General features: G+C 37.4%; 1 pseudogene; it reads left to right on the forward strand.

Annotated features, from left to right (window-relative positions):
- The first annotated feature begins 812 nt into the window (after positions 1 to 812).
- LOC141615959 (small nucleolar RNA R71) lies at positions 813 to 891 on the forward strand (annotated as a pseudogene).
- The last annotated feature ends 13,043 nt before the right edge of the window (positions 892 to 13,934 follow it).

Below are 13,934 nucleotides of genomic sequence, written 5' to 3' on the forward strand. Positions count from 1 at the left end.
GCCTCTTTTGTCTTTGTGATCTTGAAGATGCTAGTTGAGTCAATTGGGTTTCCAACATCTTGGTGTGAGCTAGGATGTTGTTGATGGTGGTTTCCTTTGCTTGAATATCTTTTTGCATTTGAGTGAAAAATTCTTGTATATTCTTTTGCATTTGGAGGACCGCTTTTTGAACATCAAAACCTTGGTCATTTTGGTGATTGTATGGATTTTGATTTTGGTAGCCTTGGTTTTGATTGTAAAAGGGTCTTTGATTTTGGTTTCTCATGGGAGGTGGGGTGTATGTTGTTTGAGGGTTTTGAACATTTTGGCTTTTGTATGAGAGTCTTGGATGGAATTTGGTGTTTTCATTGTAATAGTTGGAATAAGGGGTACCACTCTTGTATGCTTGGAAAGCATTCACTTATTCAATTGTTCCCCTACATTCACTTTGGTCATGTCCCAAAGTTCCACAATTCTCACATATCCCACTTGGGATTGATGAAGATGCCGTCATGGCATTAACATGATGCTTTGGTGATTTTGAGGCTTCTTCAAGTCTAGCCATAGCTTTTTCAAACTTCAAATTGATTGTGTCAATGTGAGCACTAAGTTGAGCACCCAATTGAGTAACGGAGTCCACTTCATTCTTTCCTCCTCTAGTAGCCTTGCGAGGTCTACTATATTGTGAGTTATGGACCGCCATTTCCTCAATTTTGTTCCATGTTTGATTGTCATCAACTTCGGTGAACATTCCATTTGATCCCATGTTGAGAATGTTCCTTGAATCTTCATATAAACCGTTCCAAAATTGTTGTACCAAGAACCATTCGCTAAGTCCATGGTGAGGACATGAGCGACAAATTCCCTTGAACCGCTCCCAAGCTTCATACCCGTAATTTGAGCTCTTAGCATGTTAGTCTTTTCCGGTGGGTAGAATTTTTTGTAGAAAGCTAGAGCTAACTTCTTCCAAGAATCAATTCCGAGAGTGGCCTTATCAAGGCCCTTCAACCATTGTTTCGCGGTGCCAATTAGAGAAAAAGGAAATAAGACCCATCGAATTTGGTCTTGAGTTACACCGGTTTGAGAAATCGCATCCCAATAGTCACAAAAGGTTTCCATATGAGAATGAGGGTCTTCACTAGGCATCCCCCCAAATTGGCTCTTTTCGACTAATTGGATAAAGGCGGATTTGGCAATAAAATTTCCGGTTAGATGTTGTGGTGTGGGAGTACCATTGGGTAGGTTCTCCTCGGTGGGTACGGAATGTGATGAAAACTTAGGCATTGTAGGTTGATTTTGGGTGGTATTTTGTAATGGGTTCTCCTCACCTTCTCTTGCAAAAGGGTTGATGAACTCAATAGTTGGTTGAATATCTACAACCTCACCAATACCTCTCAAATTCCTCCTAGCAAGTCTCCTATTGGTTGTCAAAGTTCTTTCAATTTCACGATCAAAAGGTAACAAATCACCTTGTGACCTTCTAGACATGCAAAATATCAAACAACTTGAAAACAATTAGAACAAACCTTGAGGAGTTTTACTTCCCCAAGGCAAAGAAAGACACAACTAATAACAATATAAGGAAATCTAAATCAAGCTAACACCGTCCCCGGCAACGGCGCCATTTTTGATCGGTCCGTTTCGTGTTCACAATTGAATAGATGTTGTCGTTGGGTCACGTCTGAATCAAAACACAATTTATAACTTCACAAACAACTCTACAATTAGTAAAGAGGCAAGTAAAGGTCGGATCCCAAGGGACGGGAATTGAGATGAGATTTCTATTGAAACTAGTGGTGTCTTAGGGGTGTCACAATTTGGGTTGATGTAGAAGGTCACTAACTAAAATAGCAATGGAAATAAACAAGCAAGATGAATTAAAAGGGTTGTAAACAATTGATAAAAAGCACTAGGTTGTCATGGGGTCATAGGGGAATCATGGGAATTTATCATACAAACATGTTCTCAAATTATAAGCAAGGAATTATTGTTGTGATGGATTGAGTTGAGTTATATCTTACAATCCTAGGAAAGTTTGGGTCCCGGAGCCGAATCGATTAGATTGTACAACACCTACAAGTCGATTTAATCTTCCCTACTCAACAACATGCATGGTCTAATGAGACTCGAGTTGGTTTATGTCTTACAAGTCTCATTGAAAAGATAGGTGATGGGTAAAAAATGCAAGGATTCATAGGCTCGCATTTCATCAAACATAACATGTGCATGAGTTGAGATCAAAACAAGCAAGCAAATAAAACATGAAAGCATATTAATTTAAGCATGAATCGTTCCCCATGTTGGTTTCCCCTAATCACCCATTAACCCTAGCTAAGAGACTACTCACTCATTATCATGTTGATCATGCTAGCAAGGTTGTCAATCATACCAACAAAATGAAACATGATGAATAAATGAAAGTAATTAACAATAGTTAAAAAGGGATTAAGAGGATTATACCTACTAATGATTCCAATAATAAAGCAAAGATAAAAGAAGTACTTGATGCTTGATTGAGAGGTTGTCAATCTCCCAATAATAACCCAAATAATCTTCAATTACCCAAAATAAAGGATGAACAAAAGAGAGATTAAGGAAATAAAACTTGTATTAAAACTTGATTAATTGTTGATTACAAAACTAAAGAGAGATCTGATTGATATTAACTACTCTAAGAATTGATAAGAAGAACATACTTTTCTAATTAGACTAATGGGGTATTTATAGTGGAAATTAGGGGGATGCATTAGGGTTAACTAAGGGCTAAACTAGTAATTACACTTTTTAGATTGAGCAGGGAGGAGCCGGTATTTTTCGAAGGAAGGGCTTCTTTCTTTGTAGCTTGGAGAAGACGAAATTGCGCTGTACTGGAATCCGTGCGTATTGGAGTCGGGACGGGCGGATTCTGGCGGGGGAAAACGGGCGTCTTCAAGGGAATCCGGTCGGATTCTGGTGGCTGCTAACCCGAGCGTCTTTGAAGGAAAACGCACGGATTGTGCTTGTGGAGGACGGGCGGATTGTGGAGAAACCGCACGGATTGTACCTCAGCAATATTTCTTCTTCTTTTCTTCCCTTTTCTTCATAAAATCCTTGGGGATTTCCTCAGGGACTCAAGGATCCTTTCTCAACATTGCTCATCTACTATAATATGTACAAAGGCCTTCTAATCTTGTCTCTCCTTGATGCTTGGTCATTGGATTCGATCAATTTAGTCTCGTTTTGCCATGAAAATGCAAGATTCTTACTCCTTTCCTACCAAGGGATCAAAATCTCAAAGAATATGCAAAACAAAGAACTAAAGATAATAAATGACCCAAATATGCACTAAAAAGCATGGGAACAAGGCTAATTCGGGAGCTAAATATGCGCTAGTTATGGTCACATCATCAACCTATGTAAAGATGAAAGGGTAGAATACATGTAATGGTAACAGTGTGTTTGACTGTCACGTTTGACCCGTCACACTTGAAGCAAGTCTTTCATCTTGAATATTTCACCTTTATTAAAATGGACTTTTATACATCAGATTTAAAATAGAGTTTTTAAGTTTGAAATATTTGAAGGGTGGTCTTTGGAAAAGGATATGCTATTTTCTAGTTCAAAAGTTTTCCTAAAATGTGCTAAGACTTATCTTTGGCTTTTGTAAAACAAAGTTTGCTTTTTTCCATTTCTTCTCAAGAATTTGTTTTGTTATGAATGTCTTCTCTCTTTGTTTCTGAAAAAGCCAAAGACTCTTAAGGAAATTACAAATCCTCTTTTCCTCTTTTCTCTTCTTAGAAGGTAGCTCTTTTGGTGCAAACATGGGAAAGTTAAAGTTTTTGTTTCTTTTCAAATGCTTTGACTCACAAACCCTAGCTTGCCTCCTCTAGTGTGCTTCCTCTATAAAAGGAACCCTTCTTTTCACTTTGAAAGCAAGACTTTTACTTGAGAAATCAAAGCATTTTGCAAAATCAGTTTTAAGAACCCAAAGCTTTTTAATTAGCAAAAATTTTCTAAAATCTTCAAGTGTGTCAGTCGAAATCACTGTTACTTCAAAGTATTGTACTCTCTCATCTAGAAACGTTTGTAACAATAAGTTGTCCTTCTCAATTATTTTCGAAGAATAAGTCTAAGGAAACTTGGTTTGTAAACATTCTAGTTAGAGTGTAGAGTTCATAAACGGAGTAGTCTTAGAACTCGTGTCGCAACCGGAGTAGGTTGTTGGTCCTTTTGTTGTTCGTGTTTTAAAGTAGTTGGAGTAGATTACCTCACTTATCAATAAAATAATATTGGACGTAGCCCTTTAGAGTGTCGTCCGAACCAATTCAAAATCGTTGTGTTGCTTTTCTCTTCGCTTTTAATTCCGCTGCAACTTATTTACTCGTTTTCATTTTACGATTTTGTTAGTAACAGTCCTGAATATTGTCACTCTTGGTCTTCTGTTTTTACTTCATAAACTAAGATCATCGAGTAACAGTCAGAACAACTGTCACTTCCAAACATCACTTGTTTCCTTGAACTTCCGTGAAACACATTTAATCACTTTATTAATTTATGTATCCATTTGTTCTTCACATTGTTCATCAACTTATCTTTAAATAATAAAGATTAAAGTTAAAATTTTAAAATAGTACCTAATTCACCCCTCCTCCTCTTAGGTACTTAGAATCCATAACTCTTCAATTGGTATAAGAGCCTCGTGCTCTTGATCGAGGTTAACCGCCTTAGAGTTTGATTTTGGGGAAATGGATTCTTCAAAACACTTCAAGATCCCGGTCTTTACCGGTGAGAATTTTGGTTGGTGAAAGCTCAAGATGGAGCATTACATTAAGAGTATTAACTATCAATGTTGGAAAATTATAGAGGACGGACCTATGGTCATTGAGGAAACTGACATTATTACGGGTTCTACTAAAGTCAAGGCCGAAAAAGACTACAATGAAATTGATTTTAAACTGGCCGAAAAGAACTCAAAAGCAATGTCAATTCTTCAACGATGTGTAGGAGACGTCGAAGTAAGTCGGATTTCTGGATGTCCTACGGCTAAATTAATTTGGGACTCCCTTGTTCTTGCATACGAGGGGATGTCTCAAGTTAGAAAACATCGTATTGACCTTATCATGCAATAATATGAGATGTTCCATATGTCAAAGGACGAATCCATAAATAGTTTTTCATCTCGCTTTTCGTGCATTATAAATGAACTAAAAAGTCTAGGAAGAAATTTCGAGTCTGAGGACATCATTCGAAAATTCTTCATAGTCTTACCACCAAGTGGCAACATAAAGTGACCGCCATAGAGGAAGCCAAAGACTTGTCCATTCTTTATCTTCATGAACTAATGGGATCACTAATGGCTCACGAGTTCAATCTCGATAAGCACTCTAGTGAATCTTCAAGGGGAAAAAGTCTTGCTCTAACATCCTCTTCACTTGATGATGAGGATGAAGAGGAAGATGAGTTCGCTTTGTTGTCTAGGAACTTAGTTGGAATGGTGAATGGACAAGGAAATAAAAAGTTCAACAATAATTACATGAAAAAACGCTTTCCAAAGAGAAGACCTTCTACCACCATATGATGCTTTAAGTGTGGTGATAAATCACACCAAATTAAAGAATGTCCTAAGTGGAATGAAATCAAGTCTAAATATAAGCGAGATAAGTCTAAAAAGGATTACAAGAACAAGGTCATGTCTGCCATTTGGGGAATTTTCGACTCCAAGGACGATGAAAACATCGAGGAGGAACTAGAGGCTAAAATGTGTCTTACAAGTCATCTCAAGGACAAAGTCTCAAAAACTTCTAAAATTGAACATCTTAGATGTCTCATGGCTCACCCCGATGATTCCGACTCGGACTCCGACAATGAGGTAAAACATCTAAAAGCCAAGGTTAGATCTTACTCCAAAGAAAAAGTATGTAAGCTTCTCGACAAACTCTTTGATAAGTGTCATTCAAAAAATGATAAGCTTGATGTCATGCAAGACGAAATTGAAGAAATTGTATAAGAAAACATTAACCTCAAAAATGAACTAAAAGCAACAGACGGTGTGACTATCACCTCTGAACCATATGATGATGTAAAAAGAGTCAACAAATTGAACAAACAATTGTCTAAGGAACTAGAGTGTCTTAGGTCGACTCCCAATGATGTCTCCGACCTTGAAAATGTCAACACCACTCTAGTTATGCAAGTGTCCATGATAACCAAGGAGTGTGATGAACTTTGAAAAGAAAAATCTGTTTTCAAAGGCGTCATTGATGACCTAGTTGATGAGGTAGAAGAACTTAAAGTAACAGTGTCTCAGACTGTCACCTCTGACAGTAACAATGAAGTTTCAAATGAACTTGTCACTAACCTATCCAAGGAGAATGAATGTCTTAAGGTTAACATAGATGCCTACAAGAGGGAGATTAGAATGCTTCACGAAAAATTTGTTAAATTTCAACATGAATCTCCCGAATGTAGTTCATCTAGTTCTAAAATCGTTCACCTAGATAAATGCATCTCGAGTCTTAAGCTTGATGTTCAACAAAAATCTGAAACTTTCATGGAGCTTAAATCCGAGTATGTCATAATGAAAAAGGAACTTGAAAACTCCAAAGAAAGAAACAAGTATCTCATTTTCAAAGTCAAGGAACTAAACAAGGAACTTGTTGAGGCTAGGAATGTTTCAAAAAATTGGGAAGATAGCCAAAACGTCTTAAACTTTCTCACAAATCAGTCCAAAAGATGTGATAAGGTTGCCGGTCTCGGTTTTAAGTGGAACAGTCAGTCTGACTGTCACATCAAAAAACCGGATCCAACCAAAACCGATTTTAGAAAAAGGAAATATGTTGGTCTTCCCGAGTATATAATTTGCAACTATTGTGGTAAGACCGGTCATGTCATTAATGCTTGCAAAAAGAGACATAATGATATTAACAAGAACATCAAAGTGGCTAAAACAAATGTGGATTAGAAAAGATATATTGAGAAATGTGAAAGATAAGAAGGGACCCAAATTTATTTGGGTTCCTAAACTCAAAATCTAATCTCATCTAGGGCTTGGTGAGAGGCGGCCGCAATTGGTACTTGGATAGTGGATGTTCTCGTCACATGATCGGAGATAGAAGCCAATTCCTCTCACTAGATGCGTATGATGGTGGCAAGGTAACGTTTTGCGATGACAAGAAAGGTCAAATTATTGGCATTGGGAAGGTCGGTAAGTCATCGTTACTTTATGTCGACAATGTGCGGCTTGTCAAAGGTTTGAAACATAATCTCCTTAGCATTTCTCAACTTTGTGATAAAGGTAACATTGTGGAATTTAGTGCTAATTTGTGTCGAATAATTGATGCCACAACTCATGAAATAATTCTCAAAGGGAGACGTGTCAAAGATGTTTATTTAACCGACTTAAACACGTTATCAGGTCATACGATGTCATGCATGAGTGTAATGAAAAATGATCCTTGGTTGTGGCATAAAAGGTTTGGACATGTTAGTTCTAAAACTCTTAACACTCTTAGAAGACTTGACTTGGTTGAAGGCTTTCCTAACATGAAATTTGATTTTGATAAAGTATGTGATGAATGTGCTAAATGTAAACATGTTAGAAGTTCCTTTAAACCAAAAAGAATCGTGAGTACTAGTCGCCCTTTACAACTTTTATATATCGACTTATGTGGACCAATGAGAACTAGAAGTAGAGGTGGTAGTCGGTATGTGTGAGTCATTGTTGATGATTACTCTAGGTTTTTTTGGGCACTCTTCTTAAGTTCAAAGAATGAGGCATTTGATGAGTTTCTAATTTGGTTGAAAAAGATTCAAAATAAACTTGATTTAAAACTTGTTTCCATAAGAACCGATCATGGAACCGAATTTGAAAACTCATCATTTGGTGCTTATTGTAATGACAATGGTGTAGACCATAATTTCTCGGCTCCTAGAACCCCATAACAAAATTGAGTGGTTGAAAGAATGAATAGGACCCTTGAGAGTATGGCTAGAACCATGTTATTATGTAGTAAGTTGCCTCGAAACTTTTGGGCTGAAGCGGTTAACACCACTTGCTATATTCATAATCGTGTCATGATAAGGAACATAATCAATAAAACACCTTACGAATTACTACGTGGAAGAAAGCCCAATATTTCATATTTTAGATGCTTTGGAAGCAAATGTTTTGTTCACAACAATGGTAAAGACAACTTGGGAAAATTCGATCCACGTAGTGATGAAGGAGTATTTATTGGCTATTCCGACCATAGCAAGGCCTATAAAGTTTACAATAAACGAACCATGTTGATTGAGGAAAGTGTCCATGTCATACTTGATGAATCTACTATTATTGGGTAGGTACAAAATGAAGATGATGAAGATGATGAAGACAATGATGAATTTGAGATTGGTCTTGTGAGAAAAGACTTTGTGTTTGCGGATGAGGAAGCTCCAAATAATGACGCCCTATAACAGACAGACGGACTGTTACCTGCCAATGTCAACAACAATTAAGGGGAACTGTCAGTAATACTGATACTATCTGTTCCTCCTCTCAAGCAGTAATAGACTCAACCACTGTTGCATCCACCTTCAGAACAACAACAGTGGAAGACACTGTCACCACAGGCGAGCATTCAGACCCCATTGAAGTCCCTAGTTCTGATCAGCAAACAATAGTCACCGATACTGTCACATCTGAGGGGGAACAAACCACCATTATCCCAAGGTGGAAACATTAAAGCTCACACCCACTCTCAAATATCACAAGTGATTTAAGTTCTGGAATCAAGACTAGATCTTCCATCAACAACTTGGCCTACCTCAACGAGTATTGTGCCCACAATGCCTTCCTCTCTCAAATCGAACCCGCCAATGTGACAGTCGCTCTGACTGATGCAGATTGGTTGATTGCAATGCAAGAAGAACATAATAAATTCAAGAGGAACGAGGTATGGAACTTAGTCCCTAGACTACCTAACCGTACCGTCATTGGTACTAGGTGGGTCTTTCGCAATAAGCTTGATGATTCCGGAGAAATCGTAAGGAATAAAGCTAGACTAGTGGTGCAAGGTTACAATCAACAAGAAGGTATCGATTATGACGAAACCTATGCACCGGTAGCTAGGCTTGAGGCCATACGATTATTAATAGCTTTTGCAGCTCATAAAGGCATTAAGCTCTTCCAAATGGATGTCAAAACCGCTTTCTTAAATGGATATTTGGAAGAGGATGTCTTTGTAGAGCAACCTCCAGGCTTCTTAAACAATGATTTTCCTAAACATGTTTTCAAATTAGACAAAGCTCTTTATGGTTTAAAACAAGCACCTAGGTGTTGGTATGATAGATTGTCTAAATTTCTTATTGAAAATGGTTTTAGAAGAGGTTCCATTGACAAAAGATTGTTTTTGAAGCAACAGTCGGACGAACTGTTGGTTGTCCAAGTATATGTTGATGATATTATATTCGGGGCAACCAATGAAGTACTCTATGCTTATTTTTCGGAACTAATGAAATAGGAATTTGAAATGAGCATGATGGGTGAGTTAGGATTTTTACTTGGGCTCCAAATTAAGCAATCTAAAGACGGAATCATGATCCACCAACAAAAGTACATTAAAGAAATGCTTAAGAAGTTTGGGATGACTAATGGGAACTCATTTCCTACACCTATGATATCTAAGTCCAAATTGGACAAAGATGAGAACGGTAAGAGCGTTAGTGATAAGGTGTATCGAGGTATGATTGGACCACTTCTTTATTTAACCGCAAGTCATCCCAACATACTCTTTAGCGTTTGTTTATGTGCTAGATTCCAATCAAATCCGAAAAAATCTCATTTTAAAGCGGTTAAACGTATTCTTCGATATTTGATTGGAACACAAGAACTTTATTTGTGGTACCCCTCACATTATCCTTTTGATCTTATAGGATATTCCGATGCGGATTATGCGGGGTGTAGTGTTGATCGAAAGAGCACGTTCGAAATTGCAACGTTCTTGGGTCCTTGCTTGATCTCGTGGGGCTCAAAGAAACAAAACACGATTGCTCTTTCAACGGCCGAAAGTGAGTACGTTAGCGCCGCTCATTGTTGCTCACAACTTCTTTGGGTAAAGCAATAACTCCTTGATTTTGGTATTATTTATGACTCCTTTCCATATTGTGTGATAATACGAGTGCAATAAATATATCAAAAAATCCGATTCAACATTCTAAGACTAAGCATATTGAGATTCGACACCATTTTATTCGTGATCACGTAGAAAAAGGGCATATTAAACTTATTTTTTGCAAAACCGAAGATCTAATTACCGACATATTTACTAAACCACTTGTAAGAGAACAATTTGAAAAACTTAGGTTACAAATTGGTTTAATTAATTGCATATAATCTTTGTGTGAATTTAACTAATCCCTCATATGACTGACGAGAACGGGTTTGCTATCTTTTATTCTAGTTTATTCATTCCATGTTATGTCCATAATCGATAAACCGTGTGTGTGTGTGCTTAATAATCACTCAACCGCATGTCTAGTCTTGTGTTTAATGGTACATACCCTATTGAATGAGGACACCTCCCCTCTCAAATCATTCCGAATACCAACCCTTTCAACCACCTACATATGGATGTCTCTTACTCTTCAAATCGCTCAAAATCCTTCATTTTCAATACCCAAAGACCTCACCCCTTCACATTCAATTCACTTATGTTACAAAGGTCTATGTGAAACAAAGAACCAAACAACTACATGTTCTACATATGTATCAAGAGATGATTGATATGTTTGTTGGAAATATGGAGAATGAAAAAAAAGGGTGGAAAGAAAGAAATGGGAAGACGATATGCGAAATGTCAAAGTGATTGTAATTACTGGAAACGAGATAGATGACATTGAGGGCATCCTTTTTGAGAAAAGAAGTAAAGCGAAAATTTGGGAGAAATAGAAAGGAAGTCACAGTGTATGCCACTGTTGCTATGCTCAAAGGTCACGATCAAATTTGTCAAGAATTTTCATGAAATGAGAGTAACATATAAGAGGTTGATGTTCCCTCATCACATGTTGTGTACTAAGGAAAATATAAGAAGTTGATGTTCCTTCATCACCTGTTGAGAACATATATCGGTGCATACCTTGGTGGTTTCAAATATGTACAAAGTCCAATGCAACAGTAGAGATGACTGTGACTCCGACCTTCATTGTCAAACCTCAACCATTTTGAAATCCTCTTTTTTATCCACAAAAATTATGACCAAACTTCCGCACCCTGAATTTGCCCATACTCAAACTTGTCTTTTGCCTTACACCTCTTGTCCCTCTCTCATTATCATTCGGTGGTGTACTAATTAAACTATAGCTTAGCCTTGTTGAACTTTGTGTTTGAACTCATGTTTAAACCTTTGCTTTGTGTTGACCTTGTTATTATGATGCAACTATGGTTGTCTTTCATGTGACGTCTCATGCATGATTATTCTGTGTCCGGGGGTAGCCTCTTACCTTTTTGATGATGTCAAGAGGGGGAAAAGGGAAAATTCATGTTCTTTCTACTTTCTTATTGATTAAACTCTTGCTATGTGATGGACTATATATGTTAGTAATCTTGTTCTAGGCTTTGTGTGTTTCTTAAGTCTACATTGCTCTTATTTCTACCCTCATGATTTATCTTGGACTAACCACTTAAGGGGGAACTCAATGGGAACATTAATTTTATGGGACTTGTCATCATCAAAGGGGGAATTTGTTAGGACCTATTTGTTGATGATTAAATGCCCAATTTAATCGTGTTTCTAAGTGTACCATTTTAGGAATAATGCAACCTCCTCAAGGAAGAATTAATCAATGTCAAAGTCAAGAATGGTTGTTAATTTGCTACCCTAGATTTAGAGTCGTTTTGTCAACCTATGTAAAGATGAAAGGGTACAATACATGTAACGGTAACAGTGTGTTTGACTGTCACGTTTGACCCGTCACACTTGAAGCAAGTCTTTCATCTTGAATATTTCACCTTTATTAAAATGGGCTTTTATACATCAGATTTAAAATAGAGTTTTAAGTTTGAAATATTTGAAGGGTGGTGTTTGGAAAAGGATATGCTAATTTCTAGTTCAAAAGTTTTCCTAAAATGTGCTAAGACTTATCTTTGGCTTTTGTAAAACAAAGTTTGCTTTTTTCCATTTCTTCTCAAGAATTTGTTTTGTTGTGAATGTCTTCTCTCTTTGTTTCTGAAAAAGCCAAAGCCTCTTAAGGAAAATTACAAATCCTCTTTTCCTCTTTTCTCTTCTTAGAAGGTAGCTCTTTTGGTGCAAACATGGGAAAGTTAAAGTTTTTATTTCTTTTCAAATGCTTTGACTCACAAACCCTAGCTTGCCTCCTCTTGTGTGCTTCCTCTATAAAAGGAACCCTTTTCTTCACTTTGAAAGCAAGACTTTTACTTGAGAAATCAAAGCATTTTGCAAAATCAGTTTTAAGAACTCAAAGCTTTTTAATTTGCAAAAATTTTCTAAAGTATTCAAGTGTGTCAGTCGAAATCACTGGTACTTCAAAGTATTGTACTCTCTCATCTAGAAACGTTTGTAACAATAAGTTGTCCTTCTCAATTCTTTTCGAAGAATCAGTCTAAGGAAACTTGGTTTGTAAACATTCTAGTTAGAGTGTAGAGTTCATAGACGGAGTAGTCTTACAACTCGTGTCCCAACCGGAGTAGGTTGTTGGTCCTTTTGTTGTTAGTGTTTTAAAGTAGTCGGAGTAGATTACCTCACTTATCAATAAAAGAAGATTGGACGTAGGCCTTTAGAGTGTCGGCCGAACCAATTCAAAATCGTTGTGTTGCTTTTCTCTTTGCTTTTAATTCCGCTGCAACTTATTTACTCGCTTTCATTTTACGATTTTGTTAGTAAGAGTCCTGAATACTGTCACTCTTGGTCTTCTGTTTTTACTTCATAAACTAAGATCATCGAGTAACAGTCAGAACAACTGTCACTTCCAAACATCACTTGTTTCCTTGAACTTTCGTGATACGCATTTAATCACTTTATTAATTGATGTATCCATTTGTTCTTCACATTGTTCATCAACTTATCTTTAAACAATAAAGATTAAAGTTGAAATTTTAAAATAGTACCTAGTTCACCCCCTCCCCCTCTTAGGTACTTAGAATCCATAACTCTTCAGCCGGCACAATGTTGTTATTTGTTTAGCGGAGAACGACGAAGTCTAATGCGTTTTGGCAGCATAGACAAGCTACTCAACCCTTTGCATATGTGTCGCCACATCAACTTCAGCAACGAGGCTCTCAAAAGCCTCCATTCGTCTGGCCACCGCAACAACAAGCTCTTCTTGATTAACAGAAAAATGAGATTTCTGAATTGAAGTCTTTGGTGAAAAAGCTTGCACTTCAACTGCAAGAAGATGATAGATATATAAAAAAGTTCAAATCAAGGAACTTGAGTCTCAAATAGCTCAGTTAGTTGCTGATTCGAACTTTAGGCACGCAGAGAAGGTATGCACTACCTACACCGAAAGCGGTCTTTCCTATGAAGGACCTGAGATGCCTATTGACACTAATGACACGTATGACTCGGAGTACGAAGATCTATCTGAAAACGAAGCAAGATACGAAGACTTCTGCACTGTACAGCAACAAACACTCGATTGATTTAGCCACAATTTTCGATCGAGTGGATTATATGAGGAAGTGTTCGATCGAGCAGAATTATCCACTCGATCGAACAACTATTATGAGGAAGACCTGGATCAAGCAGATCTCTTTGTTCGATCAAGTAAAATACAGGAGGAAGGCTCTCGATCGAGTTTTATCTTTGCTCGATTGAACACTTTGGCCATAGAGAGCAATGCTATGTCACTTTGGTCCGTTTTGGATGACGATTTGGACGAAGACAATGGTTATGGTGAATCCCCCATTTGGAAAGCCGAGCTGGACGCTTTAGAGGCTACAATATACGGGGTAGAACCCATAAAGGAAGCGGACGATAGGG

This window comes from Silene latifolia, chromosome 11 (genome assembly GCF_048544455.1).
Source record: "Silene latifolia isolate original U9 population chromosome 11, ASM4854445v1, whole genome shotgun sequence".
NCBI lineage: Eukaryota > Viridiplantae > Streptophyta > Magnoliopsida > Caryophyllales > Caryophyllaceae > Silene > Silene latifolia.